General features: G+C 38.7%; 1 protein-coding gene and 1 long non-coding RNA gene across 2 annotated transcripts in view; one reads left to right on the top strand and one right to left on the bottom strand.

Annotated features, from left to right (window-relative positions):
• LOC111870529 (prothoracicostatic peptides) overlaps positions 1-14,263 on the bottom strand; it is a 187,843-nt gene that overhangs the window by 22,146 nt on the left and 151,434 nt on the right. The gene's annotated exons all lie outside the window — the stretch shown is intronic.
• The window catches only part of LOC111870530, a 174,521-nt gene that overhangs the window by 69,191 nt on the left and 91,067 nt on the right, over positions 1-14,263 (top strand). Inside the window, exon 3 of the long non-coding RNA XR_002843864.2 lies at positions 327-439. This is a non-coding gene — a long non-coding RNA (uncharacterized LOC111870530). The remainder of the gene's footprint in view (positions 1-326; positions 440-14,263) is intronic.

Genomic DNA, 14,263 nt, shown 5'->3' with positions numbered 1-14,263 from the left:
AATGAGGGCTCCTACCTCGGGGGTAAAGCGACAGGGGCATGAAGCTGATTACTTACCTCCAACTAGTGCCGAGGTCAAGAAAATGTGGATCTATATATCCACTCCACATGCGCCTTCGTGGCGTAGTGCTTAATTACACGTAGTTACGCACAGGGACATATTTAATTTTACCCAAATAAAGCAAACAGAGAAATCAAATTGACTTTCACCAAAGGATTCTTTTTATCCTGAGAGATAGACCAAAATGCTTCAAAATGAGTAACATTAGCCTCAATATAAATACTATTTCCAATTTCAGTAGAGAAAATCTTGTTAACTGTTAACAGGTTCCTGGGGAAAACGAGATCCTGGCTGGAAAAACTGAAAGGACTTTGTGGCAAACGTGCAGATGCTAAATGGAACAGATTGTCAGCTGCGTGGAGCAAAAGGTCAATCAGAGGTAAGTTACTGTATAATTACACGCTGAGGTCGAGACAACCTTTTAACAGAACTACTTGATTTGCAAATGTTTAACTCGGCTAACAGCAAATTTACCTACCCACAACCCACTCGAACAAGTAATGCACTTTCATTGAAGGCAGCAGTGTTTGTTGTCATAAGCACGTGAGTTCTAGAAGGGTGAGATCACTTAATTTAATGAGCAAAGCAACCAACTCGCTGATTTATGGCCCGATAAAATTACTAGTTGAACGATCACTTTACTAAGAAAGTCAATCCCCTATCTGTCTGTCTTCCTACCTATATGTCTGTCTATATACACTTCATAGCGCATGCCCTTAGATTGCCCTTTCAGCAGCAACTTTCTGAAACTCCTTAGCTGGAAAACTCAAGATATTGTCCTAGAATTAGGAGGAACTGGCCGGAACCATAACAATTTTAATACAAGACGCACAATATCTGGAAACAAGTTTAGAACTTGACACCTAAAGTTGGAAATTGTATCCCTTACAAATGTAACGTATTTTGTTAGCTGTTCAGCACATCAGAATTGTCTCCAACAAAAGCCACGATTCCAATATATTTCACTGTCATATGAGATGCTAAATTTTCGTACTACAAGTCCTATTATTTAACATTACATTGTAGCATCCTATTGCACTGCGTAGATCTGACTTTGTGTTCCCCCTTTATGCCGTCTATGTGCAAAATATAGCCGTGACTAAAGACGGTATTCGGATAGGTAATTGGATTTGTTGACCACTTACAGTTCATAACTACAATTAATTTTAACACTCTTCAGATTACTGCAATTATAACACATAAATAATATATTTTATATCTGCTTGCAATAGTCGTGGCTAGGTAAGAGATCTAAACAGTGGATAAGCCTTGACAATGTTTTTACTGAATTACACACTCTAAATATTACACATAAAATCTTCACTTCACAGTCGCCCGTACAAAACTGAACTCTCAACTGAACTAGCAAAGTCAAAGTCAAAGTCACATTTCGACTGACGGTCAGTCAGTAAGTCTTGATGTCGAGCTCCTTCTGGAGCTCATGGCCAGATATTTATTACTGTTTGGCAGATATGTATTTTTTTTGTGGGCCGTCCTTTCTAACGATAGGACAGGTCTGCCTTTTGTATATTTTTCCGGCCCTTTCCAGCAAAGTCTTTCTGGGGTCCGAGTCCCTTGAGACTCGCGACCATATTTTACTGTCTCATATTTGAAATTTTCCTTTTTCGTCGTCTCCTATGACTCGCAGGGTCACAGTGGAGTTATTCGGCTCGCCTTCACACGGGATTTTACTGAAATATAGTCCATTCGCGGAGACGAGACAGTTAGCATAAACAAAGCAACCCCCGAGTCGCCACAGCTGACAACAAGGAGTGGACAAAGCGCGCAGTTACTCAGTGTACTCACTGCATTCGGACGCACGTTAACCTGCATTCAGACTGAAGAGTGAACTTTGGACGCCCCTACAACGATACACGCATCACGTGATCGCTGCATGATTTCATTCAAAGAGCGAAGGAGATACCGCGTGCATTTGTTTACGAGGACTCTCTCGTCTCCGCGAATGGACTGTAGATGCAAGTGGACTCGCGTTATATAGCCGCCGCCAGGACCAGTGCACAAAAATCATAGCTTCCTCCATTGTTGCGTGACCCTTCTCTTGGGGTTACCACGTGATCGCCAGTTAGCTAGTCCATTGGCGCGCTGGCTGCTGCCTAGCAATAGTCTTCTTATTGTTGCGTTCGTGTATTTCGGGCGTGGCCTAGAGATGGACATCTTTATATTGTTGCAATAAAAGTGTTTATCGAGTCGTTGCCTAGCAATGCTCTGAAAAATGCGCTATAACATTGTCCCCTTGATTTCTCTTTATTGACATTACATGTTTCGGTCTAGCCTGCCATCTTCAGGTGTACAGGTTGTTGTGATTATGGAATCTGCTGCTCGCTATAACCTAGAATCCGAGGCAACTGCATAAGAAGAGCAGAACAGCATTACAGTTAGTGAGAGTCGTGTTCAGTTGAGTGGAGTTAGTGAAAAGAGTCGCTTGGTGAGTGACTCATTGAGTTAGATAAATGCTGAGGTTCAGTCGTTGTGAGCTGCTGCTGTACAGAAGCCGGTAGCTGAAGTCGGGAAGTTCGGGAACTAAGAGGAAGGGGAAGGTTGGGGGTTGGAACCCGTTACCGAGCAACGGCTACTAAAGACTTGACTCTGTGTGTGTGTGTGTGTGTGTGTGTATGATAGTGAAATGTAAAGTTCAGTCACTCGCGATGTCAAAGAATTCAATAAAGCCCATCATCAACCCAAAACCTGTCCATAGTCACTCTAAAATTTTGGCAAATATTTAAGCAAAGTGAAACTAAATTGTGCATTTAAATTCCAGCATCTGCGTGTTTCAAACCGACAAAACCTAGGCACAGATACGATTCTGCAACAATTAATATGTGATCATTTTACATATTTTTTTCGTAAATAATGTCTAACGGGAGACTTGTGTCTGCCGGTTTTCTGCCCGTCCGGAAGTTTTATTCCCAAAACTATTTGCGGAATGCGCTTACATTCCTTACTCCATGTCTGCGTTAGTAATTGGGAATTGGTTTTTATTCTTGTCTACCCCCAAAGCTGCCTGTAATTTACAGGGATCGGAAATCGAACTTCGCCAGTTTTCTCAGTAACTTACCACAAGAGGGTGATATAAATAAAATTCTACAACATTTTTATCTAAGATTTCTTAAATTTACACTATGTAAAAGTAAAAATAGTTTATGAATATATGCAATATGAAATCTATACTGTAATTAGCACTGAACAAGGAATAACTATATTCCTTAATCTACTGTATATCCACTTTGTCTCTGTATCGAGGGTAATGATGTAATCAGAGAGCATTAAAAATATACGTACTCCTAAGTGAAAAACGCAATCCTCATTTTAATAAAAAGTTTGATTTAGATCGAACCTATACCAAGAACGTGTAAACAATAACAGGAAATAAGAGGAAACTTGTAGGAAAATATTATAGTAAAGGGCTCTTCAAAAATAGTCCATGAAACTGCTTCCCTTCAAATGACTAGCAAAAATTATTAATTAAATACTTTACAAGTGAGCAGCTTTTCCCTAGTGACCAACAGTGTAATGTTGGGAACGATGATTAATATGCCTAGGTATTGAATATAACCTCGTCACTTCGCGCCTTGCGGAAATTTAAATGTGAAAATTATATCCAAATGCCACTTGTATTCCGTAGGAATTCAGTTCTATTCTTGACTATGACATAAGTTATTATGTCATTCGTGGGTTTCCTGAGTTCCACCAAACGCCGAGATAGTATCTTAAATTTGGCTATGAACCCTTCCTTTCACATCCATTTCAGTTCATTAATCACTGAACATATATATTTTTTACCGTCAAAGCAACACCACCTTATTGTTTATTTAGTTGTATAGCACGCACTACATATTTCGACTTCAAATGGGTCACCTTAAGGTTCTAAAATTTTTACACATCCTATTATCGAACTCCAAAGCTAACATTCCTATTTTTATAAATGGTTCGCCCAAGTTAGTTTCTATTCAGTTCAAAATCTAGACAAAAGTTAGACTAGACTTTGGTTAAAATTAACAATAAAATAAGAATAAGAATAAAAATCCTTAATGAGATAAAGTCGTATACATAACAATAGGTTACAATTAATTTAATGATTAGGTGATCCTAAATCCATAATTTGACATTTAAAATAATTTAAATATGATCTTTCAAAACGTTGAAAGCTGTGAGTAGCTTCGTGTTTATTACTGCAGTAGACCACTCATAGGTTTCGTCAAATTTCTTTTACTGTTTGCTGCATTGGATCGCCGTGTTAGTATCGTAATATTACCATTTTCCTAGAGAACAGATCCCTCTTTTTTCATGTTGTCGGGAGCCAAAGGTTAATTTGTGCTGTTTGCATTATGCGGTTCTTTGCCCTGCGTGGTTCATTCACAGTCATGAAACTATTTGAAGGGTTACTGAGAGAATCAATAAATAACTATAAATAAATGCAAAAGGTTATGCCTAATTTCACGTGCTTGAGCAGTGATGTGTTGTTACTCATGACGGAGCTAAACATTGATACCAGCCTTTTCAGAAAGTGTCGTTAAGAGATTTATATTAATTTTTAGTTTTAGGACGTTCTTTGGGGAATTACAGAAGCAAAATAAACGATTCATTTATCATAATTACGTGATAAGACTGTCTTTCCATTGTGTAGAAATCACATATTCAATATGAAATTCTGACGGATCGCAGGTGAAGTGGGCTAGCCTCCATCTGGCTGCACTGTATGACTGGCAAGTGACAAGTGATGTGACACGTTTTCCTTAACATGTGGCAGCTATGATGTAAATGCAAAGTAACTGCGGACTTCAAAAATACAAACCTGGCATTTTTGTATCACCTGACGTCACAAACATTAGAGACTAGCAAATTTGCTTTCAAAATAGGCTTATAAATAATACTGTAACTTGATTTCATGCACGTAAACCTGGGACAAGGCATGTACTGTCCTCGCTTGCTTGGAAACCGGGATCTGGGTTCGAATCCCACTCAGGGCATGGATGTTTAGTTTGTGTGTGTGCGTTTTTCTGTGTTCGTGTACAGGTAGAGGCCTTGCGACGAGCTGATCACCCGTCCAAGGAGTCCTACCGTCTAACATCTAGAAAAACCGAAGTGAACGGAGAAGTTCATGGAGGTAGGCCTAGGCCCACTGGGACTGTAATGCGAAAGAAAAAATCTGGGGCACAAAGTAAAGTTTCACCTGTGCTTAACTAATTACGCCAAGAAGATTTATGGGGGAGTGGATGTATATGTTCATATATTCTTGACGTCGGCTTTACCCCTAAATAAAGGGACCTGATGGCCATTGGTTAAGAGGTTGAATGGGACCCAGAACCGGTCTGGAAGACGTGGAATGGAAAATATATCTGACCCATGCCGTGATTCGAACCCTAACTCCTCGGCCTTCCGGTCCGTAGCCAGTCGCAATACAGACAAGGCTCTCCCGGCTCTGCAACATTTCGGCCCTTTTTATAATAGTGCAGTAATAAATTTGCACATATGAAGGATAAACAAAGCGAGCAATTTAGGGTCACACAAAACAAAAACAAACAAACGAAAATGAAACTCCGTGGCGTGTAGTCCGCAAGCAAACTATATCGAACGAGCGACCGCTGCCTCTCGGCGAAGTTAGTTCCAACTTTTGCGGATAGAGTGTGTCACGTAGTCAAAGCAACGGTTCCCCACGGCCGTTAATCTCGGTTTTATAGACCGGAACCGCTATCTCCTTTATATAGCTCCTCAGTTATCCTCACGAGGCTGAGTGGGCCCCGTTACATACCCACTACTTCTCAGAAAAACTGGTAGCGCCGGAAATTGAACCTCTGGATCTGTAGCTAGGAACTCTGACCATCAGACCATAGAGGCGGTCTTTAGGGTCATACATATTGAAGAAATTCATAGCGTATATAGTTCATCTAAACCAAACGCTATTTAGTAAAATTTATGAGCCTATTTTGAGATGGGCGTGTGTCTCGGATGGGGAAAGGAGAAATGCAGATTTCTGATGATTAAACCTTATGAAGTGACAATTTAGAATACAAAGGCTGTAGCGAGCGGTTAATACCAACGAATATCAGAAAACAAGTGCTTGGAACTGGGGTATCGAAAATGTGATTTGAAAATAGGTTAGTGTCTGTAGCTGCTGGGGGCAACAAAATTGAATATTATAATATAGACGTAAAATGTTAGGTAAATAAGTTCGCGCCGGACGATCCAGCAACTTTGTTACTTCGATTGTTAGGTGACGCAACAAGAAGCTCACATGGAAATTTAGAGTGTCGAGTGTTATGTTACGACAGACGGTCAGTCGGCCAGTCTATCTTGGAAAAAAGCACCCATCTGGGGTTTACGACTAGACTTTTATTACTGTCAGACAGTAGAGGGTTTGTTGATGTAGGGCACACTCTCTGACGAGAGGATGGGTCTGCCGTTTATAATGGCTGTTGGTCCTCGCCAGCGCAGTCATTCTCTGATCTGAGTCCCATGGGACTCGCTATCATATTTTGCTGTATAAGATTCTAAACTTCCGTTTCATCAACTCCTACGATTCGCAGGGTTAATGTGGAGGTATTCGACCCCGCCTCCCCACGGGATGGAAAGTTATAATGAGGTTTGTTCAGTATTTATCGAACAGTAGCTCGTTAGATCATTGTGCCTTCAACTTTGTTCAGACGTAAACGTGGAAAAAGCAATGGAACAGTGAATGTGAAATTTTGTGTTAAACTACAGGAATTGCCAACAGGCAAAATGCCAGTCTATAAAGTGATGAACGAAAAATTCCCTCAGGCCAAAGAATCCACGGATATAAGATCAAATAATACTGATCTGCTTTCTCGACATCAAGGGTCTCATCCACTTTGAATTTGTACCCAAAAGGACCATTGTCAGTCAGACATTCTACTTGGAGGTGTTGAAAAGGCTTATTGTTGCCGTGAGGCGCAAGCGAGGAGAGTTGTGTAGAGATCACTCACTGATTCTTCAGCACGACAATGAGCCGGCACATTCTTCGCTTCGAGTGTCGCAGCGTTTAGCAGGAAAACGCATCTCTGCCTTGGAACATCCGTCAGAGTCCACTGACTGGCTCCAGGTGACTTCTGGCTGGTTCCAGAACTCGAGAGTGCCGAAAGGAAAACGTTTCTAGGACGCTGACGGCATTAAATCAATTTGTGGAAAAATTGTTGACACACATTCTTGTTCAGGATTTTATAAACTGTTTTGAACAATGGCTGAAGCGCCTAGAACATTGTAAAGAAGCGGAGGGAAACTTATTTGAAAAATTCTAGGTTTCTAATATCTGAGGATCTTAATTTTTTTTAAGAAATTAGTCTCAAAAGTTATTTGCCCGAACTGGAAGAAACAGGTTACAGAAGAATCCTATAGTGGTGAAGTAAATTTAATCATTTCTTTGTTTATTTAACAATATTTTATCAACTGCATGCTTTGAATATCAATTTCCTTTTTACTGCTTAGTTTAAAGACGTGCCGATATGGAAAGAAGTTGTCACGTTATATTTTAAATTAGAGTTCCAGCATTTACTCGAAGGAATACAGGTCGACAGCCGACCGCTCCGGGTCGAAATTCAAAGTCTAGAACTCAATGCAAGAAAATGTATTGTCATCTTCTTCTCCAACCTGATGTTCGCTCATCAATTCTGAAGTACTGGTAAGACGTTTGAGAAGAATATGCTTTGAAAAGTAAATAAATACTTGTAGAGTATGACACTTTCTCTTGCCTAATGATCTGCCTGTCAATTTACGGATTCAATTCAAACACGCGCAGGTGTATTGAAACATCACAGCTGGTGGAATTTAAAAGAAATAACACACGTTACGTTTTGAAGTGTAAACCTTAGGATATTCCAATTATTCAAGCTGGTTTTTAATTATCAATTAATCAGAATTGTAATGAATTAGTGGTTTATTCGGAATTTTCTGTATTTTCTCTAACAATGTTTCGGAACCAATATTTCAGAGTTAATTGATTTAACTAACATTCTTTCTGTAGGATTACGTTTTTACCTGTTCGGAAGGAAACTAAACCCTTTGGTCCAGCTGACAGAATAACGATTTTTATATCTTACAAACTCTATGGAGCTGAACCCTTCATGAAAAACTGCCGGTCGCTCAGCTACTCAAGAATTTCCCAAAACTTTATTGAACCCGAAGGTTCATTACTGTGCTCCCCAGTGCCCGCCATTTCTCCCTATTCCGAGACAGACCAGTCCAGTCCATACCACTCCATCTTATGTCTCTAAATTATATTTTAAAATTATTTCCTCACGTACGTCAAGGTCTCTCTAGTGGTCTCTTTTCTTCTGGCTTTCACACCAAATACTATAGGCCTTCCCCTTCTCCCCACTCGTGCTACATGCCCTACCCTTATAATCCTCCTTGACTTAGTCATTCTAATGCTTAAATATCTAAATCCACGAGAAATGATTCCTTCTTGAGAAACAGATAGCTGTTCTGCTGATCAAGAGATTCCCTACATTTGTGTAACCGATTGGTTCCGTATTGTCTTCATAAAAATCCGATTTTGGTCCCTATTTTTAACCAGATGAATCCAGTCCATTTACAAAACTAGTATTAATTCTAACGAAATGCTGAATATATTAACCATATGTAAAGACATACATTAATTATAATTGTTATATTTAATATATGAATTTATATTAAACGAAATTCAGTAGTTTGTGAAGAGCTGTTAGTGTATACTGCCTGATAATGATATTATAATCTGAAATATATAGCACACTGCCATACCATTAGGACCAGTCAACTCATTATACACAGTAAAAATGGATGAGATTTTGACAGTTCTTATGTTGAGAAGGAAAAAACAAAAAAGAAATATCTGAGATCCATTTTGATATTATCCACCACCTACGTCTTGATCGTCCTAGTGGTGTCTTCCTTTCTGGCTTTCCCACTAATATCCTATATGCATTCCTATTATCCCCATGCGTTCTATATGCACTGCCGATCACATCCTCCTTGACTTGATCTTTCTAATTATACTTGGAGAATAGTAAAAGTTATTAAGCTCCTCATCATGTAGTTTTCTCCAGTTTCCCATCACTTCATATCACTTTGGTCCATATATTCTCCCCAGCACCCTGTACATAAACGTCCTCAGTTTGTGTTCCTCCTTTAATTTCAGAGACCAAGTTTCACACCCATACAGAACCGCAAGCAGAATTTTAGTTTCGTATATATTCTAATTTTTAAAATTTTGAACAGCATACGAGAAGCCAAAAGGTTATGAACTGAATGTTTGATATTCTCTCTAATAGTTTCCCAAGCTTTATTAACACCCACCTCAGTGTCCAAGTTTTCCAAAGCCGCGAATCTATTTGAGATTTCAACACGATACTGCTCTTTACCCTCTACCTCATTTAATTTCTTGAGATTGAACCTCTCCGTATGAACTGTGTGTGTTGTTTATTTACTCACTGCCAGTCTTTCCCTAACCTTCGCCACCACCATGTAGTCGTCAGTATCACAATCTGTTGCCCTGAAAGATTAGATATAGGTATACTTGAGTGCCGTCCCCTCTCGATCAAAATATGGTCTATTTGATTGCGTATCTTCCCATCAGGAGATGTACAAGTAAATTTATGGATGTTACGATGTGGGAACATTGTATTTTTGACCTTAAGGTTTTTATGATGGGGTAAAGTTTACTACTCCATTATCATTACTAATTTCGTGGGAACTCTCATTCCCAATCGTTGGTTTGAAAATGTCTTCTGCCCCCATACTTTGGCACTGAAATCTAACAAATTTTTCATAGGGTATTTCTGGAATTTATCAATTACATGTTCTAGTTCTTCATAGAACCTGTCCTTTATATCACCAATTTTATCTTATGTTGGAGTATGATCAGTGAGAACGATGATATCAGACCAGTGACCTATTAGTATTATATATGATATCCTATCACTAACAAACTCTACCCTCTTAACTGCTGATACGATTCTCTTATGTACGAAAAAAAAACTGTACCTAATTCATGTTTCACACTCTCACACCCATAGAAAAATGTACATTTGCCTGCTGGCTCGGTGCCACCTCTGTCCCATCTGACCTCGTGTACTCCCGCTAAATCTAACCTATATTTTGAGATTCCTTCCACCACTGCCCTGAACGAACCTGCCATGTACAGACATCTTACATTGCACGCACCAAATCTCATATCAGTTTTTCTTAGTTTAGGTTTTTATAGAAAGGCTCCGCCCAGATCCGAGGTCTAAAATTTTGTAAGAAGCTTATTCTCCATGGTGAGATGTTGTAAGCTCCATGCCCAAATTTCTATCAGGAAGACCACCTCTTGACGCCTGTCCGAAACGATATACTCTTAAACTCTTAAAAGGAAGGTAGTCTCCTTAAGTTTTGCTTAACGTTTGATTCATTTTAGGCCTATATATTTCGTTGACTTTCGGTAACGATCAGAGAAATTTGGTCATGGCTGAACACTGAAATTAATTCTAGTTTGCCATCTGAATCTGATATGTCATAACAAGTGACAGCATTGATTTTTCTGTGAGAATTGAACTAGACTTTGCTATCCAGAGAATTCCGATATCTCCCAGCAGCACACGCACTGTGATGCGAGTTTAAGTCAGTATCCAACTCTTCTGCTCGGTATTTCGAGACATCACCTTTGTAACAGGAGAATGAGAGCCACTTCACAGCAACAGAGCCGGTATCTGTCACATTTCCAATACGCCATCTTGCTGCTTTTAAAAGCTTCGCTGTGTCATTTTAACTGAAGACTGTTACGAACGTAACATCGGAAATGCGGTTGCTTAAAATATGATTAATACCTGCAGTCAGTGGGTGGGCGGGGGGATTTATCAATACTGGTCCGCCTGCTATGCTAGTAAATTAGAAATATATACCATTCGTAATATGTTGTGTTTCATTGTGTAACGTGCTTGAAATGCAAGATTTCGATACCGCGATATGTCTATCTCTCTCCATTCATATTTTATCTCCGAAACTACAGGACGACAAATTAGTCTGTTATTAACTATCTATATAGAATAATTGTGGTCAAGTTCGGAATAACTTTGTATCCGTTCTGTAAGGTCTGAATTAGGATTTACATGAAACTCAGAAACAATTTTTTTTTTTTTTTTTTTTTTAATTTAGCTGTGTGCATATACACAAGCATATTAAAGTTTTATGTTTACTTACTTACTTACTCATGAATCTGAGCCCTTCTGGAGGAGCCGCCAATTCTGCAGTTACCCAAGAATTTCCCCACATTTTGTGGAACCCGAAGGTTTAATACCGTATTCACAAGAACCCTCCACTGGTCCCTATCCTGAGCCAAATCGATCCAATCCATCCCATATTATCTCATCCTATCTCTCTAAGATCCATTTTAATATTGTCCACCTACCTACGCCTTGGTCTTCCCTGTGGTCTCTTTCCTTCTGGCTTTCCCACCAATATCCTATACGCATTATTCTTCTTCCCTTTCGCGCTACATGCCCAGCCTACCTCATCCTTCTTGACTTGATCATTCTAATTATACTTGGAGAAGAGTACAAGTTATGAAGCTCCTCATTATGCAGTTTTCTCCAACCTCCTGTCACTTCATCCCTCTTCGGTCCGGTCTTCTCCACAACACTCTGTTCTCAAACACCCTCAGTCTGTGTTTTTCCGTTAATTAAAGTTTGTGTTTATTTGAAGAACTACAAGGAAACTCGTTTTACGACAGTGATTTTTATCTACAATGTGTAGTCTGATAAGCTCTAAAACACGTTATTTTTGGCCTAGAATGAAGAGAAGAAAGAGGGAAAATGAAATGGAATATGCAAAATCCAAAAGAATGCGTTTGAATAATTTGTTTACACTTCTTAAGACAGGGACAAAATTAAATATCGCTCCAGCCGACATGGCGTTCTCTCGGTCTTTCGGAAGATCAGCTTTCCAAAACTTCGTCACAACACGAAATATCCAGATACTTTAAGGAAGCCCTCAATTCTTGTTGTAATTCTTAAAACAGTTGTAGGATATTTACACTGGCGCATGACGTGTTCATGTTGCGAATTTTTAATGGTCACAATATGAACAGAAACTAAATTATCAGCAGGATATAATTTTAATTTCACAGAAGTGAAAAGAAAAGAGAAAGAGGCATGTAAGACATGTATGTTGTTCCACAATATACTCTGTCGGAAAAATGTAATTTGTTGCATACTGATACAAAATGACTCCTCCTGATTCGAAGATAAAGCTGAACAGTACAAGAATCAGCTTACAAAACATTTTGAATGATATAAAATATGGCTATCATTAAGTTACAGACCTTTTAGGTGAAATACATAGTTTCTGATGTGGTAAATATTTGAAGAAAGACATAGGCCGTAATAATTAATGTGAAGCCTGTTGGCTTGGAGGTCCTCACGGTGGTGTGTGTGTGTGTGTGTGTGTGCCGTGTGATTAATTTTGCTTATGCATTTATGTATGCAATAAATGCTCACCAGAGACACGCATAATAATACTGTTATTGTTATTGTTTAGACGGTATATATGCAGATTTTGCTGCTTAAAAGGAGTTCATTGTCTCAGCGTTCATAACCATCGTGGATTAGCCTAATTAACCTGCTCTGGCTTCATATATAATATTAATGTTTTCTGTTTTTACAGATTATTTTAAGGATATATTAGTGTCTAAAATATGTAACGTCAAATGCTTGGATAAGAGACGAAAGGAGGGTCGATAAGGATTTATAAGGAAACAATCGGGTCCTAACTGAGACTATATCCGGGAATTTTCATGACTAACATAAAAAAGAGGAGAACGTTAGTGTAGTTGGTGTCCCAGCCCGGATTTGAACCTAGCACCTCCAGAATAGGGGTCTATGTATTACCAATATTCTGACCTGCTCGGCATATGTAATGAAACCTGTAGGCCGTATATGTTGCTAGCTGTTGTTCCTGCGTAATTAGGCTGCTGGCCAATTTTCAGACAATGATGTTAAAATTTCCCATTTTGTGGTTATAGTGACCGCATATTGCAATTAATTTTGCCATCACGTTGAGGTTACCGGGGCACTCTTTTCTGTACCTGAAAACGCGACTACAGAGTGGAAGACTGTACTGTACTTAATACCAATTCAATGAATCCGGTGTGAATACGAACCAGATGCTCTTATTTTTCTTGTTCTTCTTCCACCTTTCGTACTAGGCCCTCTGCCCTGTTTCCTGTGATAATTAATCTGGAAATATGGATCTTAAAGACAGTCGGTAGTGCTCCTTGAACGTGTGATTACCCCTGTCGTATGACCGCTACCTAATGCTAATGTTGCATTATATTGTACATTACAGTTATATTAAAGAGACAATTTGATTCTTATGCATTTTATTGTTCTGTCAGTAACTTTAGTTCCTTTATGTAATTAATCCATTAGGTCCATAATGTGTTCCATTTTTTTTTTTCAAATTGGTGCCTGTTTTTTTAGAATACCCATTGCAAAGACCGAGTTTTCCTTAATGACTCTGATACTTCTCATGTGTTCTTTATATCCGTCATTTAATGATATTTGTGTTTTCCCTATGTTTGACAATCCATATATATAAATTTCTACATACCTGTATTTTCACACTGGTTTGTCCTGGTGTTGTACTGAGTAACTTCTAATTGCGTTTGTTGTTTTAATGTTATTCTGATTCTCGTTTCTTTGTATAATCGTGTGATCTTCATATGTATTTTTTTTGTATATGTAAATGCAACCCTTAATTTTCTGAATTTGTGTTTTTTATTTGTCCATAAAGAATATTTTCTTTCTCTTTTTTGAATTCCTTGTTTTTTGCTGCTTTGTTGATAGTGTTAATTTCTTTAGATTTGTTGATGTTGTGGTGGTTCGCCCCAAGGAGGCGAAACATGTGAAGCCACACGTGTAATTTAATTTATTCTTTTAAACTTATTACACCGAATAACTTATTATTCCACTAACAACACCGGTGTTTCAATCCTTAACTCTGAGATGAGCAATGGGTAGCAGGAGACTCTGAAAGGAATATCCGGAAATATTCCCTAAATTTATTTTGGTATTAAATTTTTCATGAACCTAAATTTGTTTGGTTCGTACATTTGAATCATCGTGTTTAAATACCCGAAGCATCAATCATTGTGATCTGTTGAAATATTTGCTGTACAGCATATGTGTTTGACTTCCCCTTCCGGTCTGACTGAAGA

This window comes from Cryptotermes secundus, unplaced genomic scaffold (genome assembly GCF_002891405.2).
Source record: "Cryptotermes secundus unplaced genomic scaffold, Csec_1.0 scaffold117, whole genome shotgun sequence".
NCBI lineage: Eukaryota > Metazoa > Arthropoda > Insecta > Blattodea > Kalotermitidae > Cryptotermes > Cryptotermes secundus.
The sequence above is the reverse complement of the archived record's forward strand: the minus strand, read 5'-3'. Positions and strand labels throughout refer to the sequence as shown.